The following is a 13,052-nucleotide window of genomic DNA, read 5'->3' as shown; positions in this document are numbered from 1 at the left end:
ATGCAGGTAACTCTCACTGAACCAAAGTTAGGCTTTAATATCTGACTTACACTTGACTTGTTTTTTTTTTCTGATAGTGGCTGTCTTGCAGTACTAAAAAATGTGCTCTTCTATTTCCTTTGAAGTGGTGCTTGAGCTGGTGTCAGTACAGTCTTCTTTTGTCCTTTTAGTCCCTGATGACAGAGCTGTAACAGTGACGGTAATGAACTCTTCTCCCATGGCTATGTCCTCCCATCTCCTCCAGGTTCAAATGAAAAAGAGAAGTGACATTCCTTCAGGTCAGAAGATTGTCTTCTCAAGACTCAATATCAGAGTCTCCCAGCCTCCAGTCTTAGTAAACACCTCAACCAATCATATTTCAGCTCCTTTAGGGATCATGATCAAATAGCTGCAGCAAGGAAGCTGTTGGAAGCTTTTTTTTTAATTTCCCTTTTCACTGCCTTTGTCAAACATACTGATATGTGATAAATATTATAAAATGCCTGATTCTATGTGCAGTCTGCAACTTGTGAATTCACACAACTATAACTACATACAACTATATTAAACTCATCTCAGTGTGGGTTTTGTTGTTGGCTTCTAAGACGGTGGAACTTTTGTTTGAAAAATGTCAGTGAGCAGTAAGAGATGAAAACGAAGCAGAGGCTTCCTGTTGTGACTTCGGAGCACATGGTTGGTATCTTGATTAACAGCAGTAGGTACCATTGTGTGGGGACCAACTCAGCTCTTTCCCCAAAGTACTTCCCTCATTGCTGTGCTTAATGATTTCCTTTTTCCTCACACTCTCCTTCACCTGATGATAGAAGGCAGATATCCTGTACATATCCTATTTAAAATACAAGCTCTAGTTGTCCATACACCTCAAAGGGAAGGGGTCAACACCACCGAGGTGTATACATCCTCACTGGTCTGTGAGTGTTGTTAGCCTGGTCTGACGCTGTTGCTCATTTAACTTGAATGGATACACTTATGTTCTACTGTGCTGGAAGTCGCTCTGGAGAAGAGCGTCTGCTAAATGCATGTAATGTAATGTAATGTACATCCTGTGTATGACACCTACAGTAGTGCTTTTATCACTACAAGAGCTGGCAATTGAACTTCAGTTTTAGATGATGTCATGTGCTGTGATGGCCTGGTGTCTAAGGTCGCAACTCTGTGGCATCCTCTGCACACAAAAACAGGGATGTGAACTTTAATGTTTGGGAGAGAGTGGCCCTGGAGCGGGACAGGAAGAAACAGAACGAGAGACAGGGATGTTATAAACAAAGTACAAACACAGGCAATGCTATCGTGTGTCTTATGGGGCAGGGGAAGGCCACAGAGCGCAACGGGTCACTGGCGAAAAATATCACTTTGCTCCAAACCATAAATCCCCCTTGGAATTCCTTATGTTAAAAAAAGAGGTATTACTGTGGTAAACTGCACACGTATCTGAGCGTGCACAGCTGTGATTGATTTCAGGGCTACTTTGGACAAACAAACAAAGTACTTACACAAAGCCACATAGCTGTAATGAATTTCAGTTGAGTTAGTCTCTGAAAGTCAAAAAAAGGAGTCATTATTTGCTGTTTTGGTTTAGGAAGTGGCGCTGTGCTGTGCCTTTTTTTTTAACAGCTCTGCCAAATGTGACCTGATGACAGATTGCTGCTGAGTGGGCGACAGCATTGTTTAAGTGAAATAACGTGTCCATGTGCGATACCTCCAAGCTCATTATACACTCAGACTGGTGCCACCCCTCCCCACATCTCCCACAGACAGGAAACAAAAAGGAATTATGTGTCGGATACAGAAATACATGCAAACAACATTATTATGTGCAGCCGCGGGGACTTATCACTGCTCTCATTGTTCAAAATCGCATGCTGCAGGGCACCTTTCCAAATTCTGCAGGGTTTATCGGTGTTAGATAGTGCTCTGCCATCTAGCCCGCAGAGCTTAATCTGGTAAACAGCACATAAATATCTTATCTGTCTCCTCTCCTGCCCGCCGCGTCTTGAGTCCAGGAAGTTTGTGGCTCGCGGAGTTTACTCGAAGGCCCGCGGATAAGCGCTCGGTGTCTGGAGATAGGGGGCGCGTGGGGTCATCCCGCGAACAATGACGCCTTTAGAACGTGCACAGGTGCTGCCAAGTACACTCCTGCCTTCCCTCCAGGGGCAAATGGGGTGAGAACCGTGCAACGGCGGGTTCACTCTGACCCCCCTCCCCACCCCCCGTTCCCCGTCTCTCGCTCATTACGTAAAACTTGTGGCACTATAGTGCAATCAACAAGAGCGTTTATTTTAAAAAATTACATGGGGGTTAGTGGGGGGCGCAGTCACCCATGACTGGCTGGATGATGCTTCTCTGAAAAGGACGCAGTTTTTTAAAGGATTGAACAGTAAGACCTGTTCATACTATCTGTATTGGCTATCTGCATTGACTGCCAGCCCCATATTTATTTTATCAGTAATGGAAAGCACTGTGATGGTGCCTCAACGCCAAATGGTCCTGACTCTCTAAAAAACAGCATTCATTTGGGAACTTATTTCTGACATTGTACGGCTGAAGTTAAAGGAAACGTCAACTTATCTTTCTGTAGATCAAGTGTGGAAAGAAAAGTTTTATTTTTTTTAATTGCTTTTTGGATTTCCAGCCAGCCAAACACAAACGGCAGACCTCACAGTATTCTTCAAATATGCACATTCACTGAGCTGTGCTTCTTAAAATTATAAAAAAAAAACTTGATCTTAAATCATTTGGATCAGACCGTAGCAGAAGTGGGAAGACCTATAATCAGCCTACATCCCTGCTACAAACATCAGCTCCTGTCAGACGGTACAGCTCATTGACTTCATTTTGGACGGAAAGGTCTGTTCGGTTAAAAAGAAGTCACAAGCAGCGTTCCTCTATGATAGCTGTATACCCTGAAACTTTAACCTACTCAAGGACAGTAAGTTAAAAATGATAGGAGAGTAAGTAAATGGTTAAAATTTCAATTCTGATGAACATGAAGGTCTTATGGGACTGATCCCCTCATGCGTTTTTTATGTATCAAATCTTACTTTATATCTGCAGTGATCTGAAGCTCATTTGTAAACTTCAAATTTAATGGCTTAATGCACTTATGTCTCTACCAGCTAGCTTGTACCTTGTCTGGCCAACTATTGAAACTTGGTCATGCAACACTTCTAATATTGTGACTCCTTGTATGGCTTTTGCTTGTGTTGTACTCTGCCTCACTTGTAAGTCACTTTGGATAAAATGAATAAATGTAAATGTAAATTTATATGCTTGTGGATCCCTAATATGGTCTGATACTACAGTAACATTATTTTTTGGATGCTGTGCCAGGCATTGCTTTTTACTGTTGGGGTGCCCAGCCCCCCACACGACTCTGCCGCCTTTGCAGGTAATTGACAGGAAGGCATTATCAGTCCGATTGTTGCGCAAATCCCGCTCTTCCTCCGGAGCTCTGCACTGACACAAAACAGGAAGCCGGGATTAGCGGGGGCACGCACATCTCGGATTGAGCAACGCTCTCTGACTCATCGTGCCCCAGACACCTACCCCACACAGAACGTCCAGAACGCTGCTTACAGGACATGTAAACAGCATGGGACAGGGACAGAGCTCCCTCTGAAAAAGCATGTGGGAGGTAAATGACCTCACACCTATCTATTCGCCTTGTCAAAGGACAGAGGTGCCAAGCAAATGTAGCACTGTGCCTGTTCAGAGTCCAGCCAAAGTTTGCTGCCTCTATTTTGTATGCTTTTATTTTGTTAATAAATTACATGGTACTGCTACATGGCAGTGTAACATAGTGGCAAGGAGTAGGACTCATAGCCAAAGGGTTTCTGGTTCGATTCCCTGCTGGGACACTGATATTGTACCCTTGGGCAAGGTACTTAACCCAGCATGGCCTCAGTACATATTCAGCTGTATGAATGGGTAACATGTAAAAATTGTAACCTATGTAAGTCCGTCTGGATAAGAGTGCCTGCTAAATGACAATAATGTAATGTAAATTAACAGCATTTATCTAAGGGCTTGCCTGTGGATAGTGCAGTACTGTGCTGAATGAATTGCACTGATACACTCTACAGAGAGCAGCTTTCTGGAGCAGGGGGGAGCAGAGTACTCGCCGGGGCGCTGGGCTGGCTCAGTCTGCATGCGCTCTCTCACTCTCTCAGCCCTGCCCAGCCCTGCACAGAAGCACTCCCTGCTTTTGTTCTCCGTGAACCACTGCACTAGGCTAATTCACTGCATTGGGTCGTTTGCTGTTACACAGACTGGGGTCATGCCTCAGTCTGGCCTGCTCTGGTGTTGTGGCACCTTTGGGTCTGTGTCCCGAAACATAGTCCCTTGTCTCTCCTCAGACGGTGACTCTCACCGCCCACCTCATCACAGGTGTGTCTCCCCACACTACGGAATGTTCTTTGACACGGTCCACAGTGGAGGTATTTTGGTTCATGTAAACACGTTCAAGTTTAGTTTTTTTCAGCACTTTGAACACTCGATTCGCTCGATTCCCACAGCTCCAAGGTCTTCAGTCGCGTCCTGCGTTAAATTTACGTCCCTGGTTTTCCTCCATAACTTTGACACAGTTCTTGTTTTCGGAGAAAACAAAACAGGATTAAGCTTTGGTCGCTGCGATATAAACAACAAGCAGTAATCATATGCAGCCTTGCCAGTAACTCAGAGAAAGAGCCAGAACCACAACTCCACAGCGGAAAAAGTCAAGCAATTATGAAGTAACTTTTTTTCCCTAAACAAAATTGTGGTTATATGTTCCAGGGCACTGAAAGTGCACATTGCCATTAAAACAGCTTGACCACTTAACAATTTTCAGCAAGATATCCACTGTAATGATAAGCAAATAAAATTCTCTTCCTTGTGTCCTCATGCAGAGTATTGAGGTTTCAAGTATGTCCATGTCCAAATTACTAGACTATTACTAGACCATTTCCAGTTCCATTGCTAGACCTATCATACATACATATCTGTTTGAATACAGGCCTTTCTAACTTAAGATGAAAAATATTAAGAAAATGAGTGATCATGTGTAATATTATATTACAACACCAGTACCACTCAACCGGTGCACGTGTGTGCAAGCACACACATACACATGTGTGTGCGATAACAGAAAGTTATGTAAATACACGTCACCCAGCTCTGAAGTGCCTTTTTTGGCAAGGCGCTTTTCTTGAGCGGAGGCAGAGGTTCCAAACCATCCTGTGTGATTTCCGACAATAACCGGTAGCCCACACTGGCTTCATTCCACCCAGGACTGAGGTTGGGAGCTTGTGGTGCACTGTGGGACTTGTAGTGTGAAAAAATAGCCAGTGGTTGTGTGTATGTGTGCCTGAGGATTGGCTTCGTCTCCCTTCGGCATTCATAAACAACAGCCGCAGTGAGACGAGCCTGATGTGCAGTTGATGTTTCAAAAAAGGTTTGTACAAAGACAAAGGCACAAAAAGTACATGTCACTTGAAAGCGTTCTTCTCGACCAGCGTGTGATATTAAAGGTGACGCGGCCCAGCGACCAGACTTTGCTCCCTCAGTATTCATGTGAAACGTCTTAGAAATGGCGTGAGAACCTGCCATGGCGGGTGGAAAGTCGCTCACTAACGCAGAGCAGCACATTTTCCCTTTCTCCTGCAGCGTGTTCTTATTCAGACGCTCTCAGGGTCTCACCTCGCACAGAATTATCGATGGAGACAATCTCCTGCATTCAATCAACGTTAGTCTTTAACTTTGACTCACAACTAAATGCAGATGTTTTTTTTTTTTTATTTTTCCCTGCAAAAACACAGTTTGGCGAGTTCAGCCATCACTAACACGGATGAGATGCATGTTTGTGTTGAAAACAAGCTAAGCTTGCATTTGATTTTAAGTCAAATGTTGGCCGAGGTCAGGGGAATGTTTTGGCTTTGGATTTGTGTCTTGTCATCTTCCTAGAGAATGTGCTTTACAGTGAATCCAGCCTGAAGAAGTGGCTGGATCATCATTCTATCCATCCTGTTCCTTGCTAGAGCCCTTGATCCTGGTGTGCCCTCAGCATTCTCTATTAGGCCTTCCACGTGGCTGATCTGAGCAGTCTGCTGATCACGTTCTGCCAAATTCTCCTCAAGTTAAGAAGAGAGACTTACACACTCTTTTAAACGCTTCATCCACCTGTTTAACCACCCCACATCAGCCTTGCACAGAAACAATGCCATTCCGGCCGACCAGACCCTCTTCACACATTGTGCTCAGGGAAAACCAAAACTTCAGATGAATCTATTCTGACATCTGATTTAACATTTATGGGCCCATTTTGAATTGAATTTGTTGACTTGACAACTTTTCTTTCCTCTGTTCTTTTTAGTCAGTCAAGCTGCCCAGTTTCAGTGCAGCTGTGAGCATTATAGTGTACAGATAGGGATAAAGGCCATTCCCTCCTTTTGTATGAACATCCTAAAGCCTAAAATTCAAACGCGCCCCCCCCCCCCCACCCCCCCACAACAGGGCCCTCAGTTCCAGAACACATTTTTTTTTTCACTCCTCTCTTGTTTTGTCTTTTTCTTCCGGGGACAGGAGGAACGGATTAAGCGGGACACCGCTTCCTCAGGAAGTGGCGCGGTGCAGTCGGCATTGCCGGGACGGCTGTTTGCGTTAATCTGCGCAGGGGAAGTGAGCCACAAAAAGCGCACGAGGGGCTCCGGACCGCAGGGGGGGGGCGGCCGGCCCACAGAAGATCAGGAAGCAAAACGCCGCCCCGTCAAGCGGCTCCGCGCTTGTGTCCCGCCACACAACGGGGACGAGGGGAGGGAGCCGGCCAATTGCACGGCGGCATCTTGTTTTCAAAAGGAGTCTCTCTCTTCTCTACCCAATTTCACAGCTGGATGGAGAACTTCAATGGAGACACTGACACGGGGGTGGGGGTGTGAGGGGGTTCGATGGACAGCGAGCCAAACTAGCGTGCCAAAGCCTGGATTTCCTGGCTCAGGGCACAAAAGTCACACAATGCAGAGTGAAACTGCTTTTTTTGCCAGGAATCAAGACCTGATCTTCTTTAAAGGGGGCCAGGCTTTCTGATTGGTGTGAGTCTGTAATGCCCACCTAGTGCACCTGACAGGGGCCTGGTTTTCTCTGGCAGCTTCATATAAACTGCATAGTGTTGTAATACGTCTGTTCTTATTTGTAAGATGTGAGGCTGTGGTTCCGGTTCTGGAGTGGAGAGGGATGTTGGGAACATAACAAAAGTAGCATTCATGACCCACGTGGGCTAAAAATCTGTAAGTACAGTCCCTGGGTGACAGGCTAAAGTACTACCCTGCATTTACCAACCTGTTCATCACAAGCACACACACGCACACACACACACACACAGACCCGCGCGCACATACCTGACGTACCGCCACTTAGGAAACAGGCATGTGAATTAGTAGAGTAAACTGCAGTCCACGCTGGCTGAGAGTCCTTCAGATTGGGCCCTTTTGGGACAGAGGTGATGACATGCCTCCCCTTGCCACCTCTCTCCCTTTGGCTGTAGTTGCTGGCAGCAGCCCACAGCCTGCGCGGAGGCGGTCGGCACGCTGCCCTGTCTGCCAACATGCAGGTATTTACACTAGTCCTGGGGAAACGTTACCCAAACTGTACTTTCCCTCCATTTTGCACCATTACCCGCCTCGCCTTGTGCCAAAGCGAGAAATGATGGGGTGACCTCACAGAGAGAAATGCGCCTTCTGAGACAACCTGACAGCCCCTCTACCGCCTCTCTCTGCTGCTCTCTCTCTCTCTCTCTCGCAGCTCTCACTCGGCTCCCGGCGGATTCCGACGGCGGCGGCTGACAGTTGCGGAACAGACTGCGGGAAAGAGACGTTTTTCTTTTCTTGTGTCCCTGTCATTTGCAAGCTAGAATGAAATGGGGAGATTGCACAACATCTGGTGGAGCTTCTGTCCCCGGCTTCAACTGGAGCAGTGAGAGGGAAGGGGAAGAGACAGCAATGAAAAAGGGGGGAACATCAAGCATCTTCTCTTCAGTCTGAAATGCTAACACATTCATGAGTTTTTTGGCAACCTTTTGGTTACAAGTCTTGCACCTTACCAAAATGCTACACTGTGTCCCAGGATTATTTGGTCCTGTTATGTTATGTCCCAAATGGTCATTTTTCTCTGCGGTAATTAGCCCGGAGCAGTACAGTGACAATGACCCAGGCCTAGCAGCGTGGCAGGAGAGTCTCCGTTCCCCACAACACCCGTGAAAGTGTCCCAGACAGACCACCTCCTCTCTCTTTCGCCATCCCCCCGCCTCCCCTCCTCCCTCAGCCCTTGACCCCTGCACATTCCGGGGTGACACGGGTCTCTGAAGCCCCCCCTGGCACCCCCCACATCCTGCCGGCTCATGCAGAAACGTAAACAGTGACCGTTTGCTGGTCCTTGGTGGCCGTCTCAACGGCTGATTCACGGGAGGGAGAGCGCTGCTTCGAGCTCCTCTTCCTCCTTCGCTTCTCATAATAAGGTGTCGGGTGGCGTCCTGACTCCTGCCCCCTTCCTGACCCCATGTGCCCCGATGCTTCCTGTCCTCTGATGTTCGACAGTTTCCAAGGAAACTGAGAGGGCATCAGCTGTGCCACAGATTAAAAAAAAAAAGATCTTTCACTCTGACTGTGTGTTTGTTACAGATCTGGGAATTAGTGTGAATATACCTCCCTTTCCAGACCTCAACCCATACATTGGATGTCTTTAAAAACTGTCATAAATTAACAGCACCATAACTCCCCCTGTCTTCACCCTATCATTGACTGCTTTTTTTTGCCCCACCCGCGCACCCCTGACTGAGAGCAATACCCAGAATGTGATGACAGCATGATTAATCCATTAAATCATGCAGCCATAAGGAGACAGAGGAAGATGGGTTTCTATGCACATTCATGCATCATAATGAAATTCACATGTGTGCATGGCTGTGTACAAGCTATCTATATGTAGCATTATTGACAGCTGATCGGTGATCTTGGCTGATTGGAGGCTGAACAGCATGGGAGACAGGTGTAGGAAAGGATGTCCGTCTTGTCACACTCCTCTTTGAATGGCCCCCCCAAAACCTGCTCTGTGGGAAGTTTTTGCAGATAATAAACATTTACGCAAATTCATTTTAGCACTAGAAGCAACTTCAATGCATCAGTGTTTATACAATCCACTGGACAAATGTACCAAGGAAACTTATTTAATTGAAATTGAGATGTTCACGTGTTTGGATTCGTATTCACCACTCATGACATGTTTAACTTGGTGCTTTTCCTTTTACTTATCCGACTGACGTGAGCTCAGCCAGCATTCTGAAAGAAGCTGTCTGTCTGCTCCAGAGTCATGGAGAGAGTGAGGCCATATTCCCATGTGAAAATCAGCGGTTGTTTTCAGACTCTGAGGGTAATGCCATTGTGTGAGTTCCCACGTCGTTCCGTTTAAGAGCAAATTCACTAAACCGCTGTTCGATTACAATGTGGTCCGTGTGATGCATGACACATCATCTTAGGGATGAAGTAAACACAAGGAACCACTGCAGAATCTGTACCACAGTGATTCACCAAACCTATGAAATATCTCCTTATTTTTCTGTCACCACACCAACTCTTCCCACAGTTGCTTTCTGCATTTTTATTCTCAGATGATGGACACAATGACAGCTATCGCCCTGGTCCATCTGGTCTTAATGAGAGTGTTAAACTGGCTCTCATCCTAATTATCAAACTAACAGAAAACAGTTGTGGGACAAATGCGGTCCTGGGGAGGTGTCAGATTTGACCCCGTCTCAGTAACATACTGAATCCAACAGGGCTCTGTGTCGGGTCCAGTTCAATTGTCATTTACACACTGCCTCTTGGCCTCAGTGCTGTTCTGATAAAGGTTATTGTGGTAGATATTTAGAATGGTTTTAAATCACCTCTGACATTTGAATCAGTTCAAAGTGCAACAGAAATGCAGGAGATGGGAGAGAAGTGACTATTCCGTTTGGATTATGGGCACATGTATGAGCCTGCACTAAGACTACTATTATAGATGTCCAAACTGGTACAGAGGGGTTTTCATTTGCGTGTTTTGAATTAAATGGTCTTCAAATGGTCCATAGATTCTGTGCACAGATCTGGACTTGCTTTAGAGTTCAGGATGCATTAAGTCTGTGTGTTATATTTTCTGTAGGTAAGCATTGGGATTTGAGTACACATTCCATTGGGTGTGCATTGTCTGTTAGATTTGGCTGTGTGTTAGATTTGGGTGTGTATTTTCATGCCGAACTGAAAACCTTATGTTTCATAACCACACTTCCCATCTGGGACAAACTTCAGAAATACAAGGCAAAATGACAAAGTGGAATTAAATAAAGGAAAAGAGAATTCCTGTGGGTTTTAATGCTTCTTGGCAAGCAGTGAAAGAATGAAAGAAACCTTCATTCATATTATATTCTAGTGCATCTCGATCCACTAGGCTATGCCAGATCATGACAAGCACAAACGTGCATGGCACCATCGCCTCACCAAACAACATGCAAATGTGTTGAGAGTTAGTTTTCTGAGTTACCTGTCCTATTCGCATACAGAGACAACTGGTTGTCAAAGCCGCTCAATGATGCAATTATCTGTAATATTACAGGTGTTTCACAGACTTCACCAGTATACAGATAACTCCCTTCTACCAGAATGTGTTTGGCTAAGCTTTGGATTAAACAAAATTTTGCTTGAAAAATTTAATACATTATAGTCCTATGGTTTATTAGATGATGTTTTGACTCATGAACACTTTCTCCGAAATGGAAGAAAATCCCATCCATGAAAACTGGGGAAAATTGTTGTAAACTGGGAAAAGGTGTGTTATGGCAAGTGGCATATACTTGCAAAGTTTCAGGGATGTATCATTCATGGTTTCATTTACTGAGATTTTTTGTAATGACAAAATTTGGCTGACACCACATGTTGTAAGGCATATAGATGATTTAAGTGAAACACATCGTTTAGATTTTTTAAACATTCTAGACCGGATACCAGAACTTTTCAGAAGAACAACATCTAAAAATACAGTTGCCATGCTCTTTAGACAGTGGTATGTTTGATACAGGCTGCAGATGGTGATGGACATATCCTTATCATATTAGAAGCAAGATACACGTGAAAATAAATTAATCGAAAATGTCCACAAAAATGAAATAAAAATGATATAAATATAAGGTAAACATATTAATTTAATTTCACTCATGTATTTATTAATTTTTGTGGCCATTTATTAATTTATGTATGTTAAAATGTCTTTATTTACTTTAATTTTTTTCCATGCTCACTGATACTTGTACTGGTATATTTTTAAATTTAGGTTTCTTCCTTCATAGGCTCCAGCTAGGGGTGAACAAAGAGAGCTGGAGCTGGAATACACTGACCTCTAGTGATGGCTTTGGGAAGTCACAATGTGTAAGTCTTTTTGAGTGAATCCGTAATGATTATTTGAAAATTTTCATTATTTAAAGCAAGGAATACACAGAAAAGCCACATTTTACTTTTTTGAAGAGCACATGAATATGATCTTAAAGTTGTTATTTGCTTCACTACTGAGTTGCAGAAAGCAAAAAGTGAAATTCATAACTCACTCACTTCATCATTATCATACATCAGAATTATTCTGAAATGTGAATGAAACAAATTTCTTAATGGTAAAATCTCTACTTAAATGGTAAAATGGATGTGCCAACTTTCTAGAAAATCTGAGAGGATCATGCCAAAGTCAGCCCCATTTCACAGGCAATGATCCATTTGTGATATAAATTGTGAGGCATATATCAACAACATACATAACAAGACATGCAGATATCAGGGAAAGTTGTGTGGCTGCCTCAGATATGGAACACAATCTGTTCCTGCAACCTTCCAATATTCCTGCCTGAAATTATTTGTAATGATGAAATGATTTTCTGTTGAAGCAGTCAGTGGAATTGTTTGCTGTAGTTCATTGTCACATTTCAAGCTTTTACAGCCTTTCCATGTTTTCAGACAGTCTACACTGTAGTTATAGTAAATGTGTGCAGGAACATACAAGTTAAGATATGCAGTAATATACTTAAGTTGAACTAACTGAAAATAACCATGTTATGGTCATGAGCAGATGGTTACTGTAAAGAATATACTGACCAGACTCCCTGTCTGTACTAAGATTTTAATGAAATAGGACTTCACCCAAGTGGTATGTGTTTACTTTATACCCGCACCTAAAACCTGGAATTGAACCAGCAATATTTCAGTTACAAGTTGTCCTCCTATGCTACACTGCTGCCCTGGCAGTTTACATCAATGTAAACACAGGTTTTCAGCAGATTGCCATTCTGTTGTATAAAACATGATATGGGAGTAATTTATTTGATAATGTTTTTTACAAAACAGCATTATCTAATTAGTAAAATCATTTTGCAAGTCTGCTTTGCCTCAGATAAATGAACTAAACGGAGCACCAGCTGGTGGAGGAGCTAATTCAGCACGGTGGCCAGCTATACAGATTTTCAGGATGGGTACAGTACTGCATATTTCTTTCATTTACAGCTGTTGGGGTACGGAACCTATCCTGAGTGAATGTGCTTAATTTTGGCCTCAGCCAGCATTTTAGCAGCCGTGAAAACATAACAGAACAACAGAAAGCATTGTGCTGACTGCATACAGGGGAAGAGTGGGAGTGCACAGCTCTGTAAGGAGGCCAGTTTTAGACATTTTTGCAGACTTGTGTGGGATTTTATAACAACATCATTGCACTTGGTTGACTCTGCCATCTATGTTGCTGTGTGGTTGTTGTGTTCATCCCAGTGTTCTAATGGCACTTTGACTTTTTTGCTATTCGATGATGCGGCATAAATGTTGTTGGCTGTCATGACACTGAAATCCTGGTGAAGGTTTTCTGTATCAACACACAGTCTTTTGGTTGGTTAGGAGCTTCATTGGCTTGTTAATTAGCTAACAAGCTTTCATGCACAACACGGATATCTAAGAGCAGAAAAAGACTTGCAATTGGTTAAAGTGACCAATGGTGACGAGTGTAAATGTGGGGGCTGCGGC

Source organism: Megalops cyprinoides, chromosome 16 (genome assembly GCF_013368585.1).
Source record: "Megalops cyprinoides isolate fMegCyp1 chromosome 16, fMegCyp1.pri, whole genome shotgun sequence".
Lineage (NCBI taxonomy): Eukaryota > Metazoa > Chordata > Actinopteri > Elopiformes > Megalopidae > Megalops > Megalops cyprinoides.
This window is presented reverse-complemented; position numbering follows the sequence as displayed.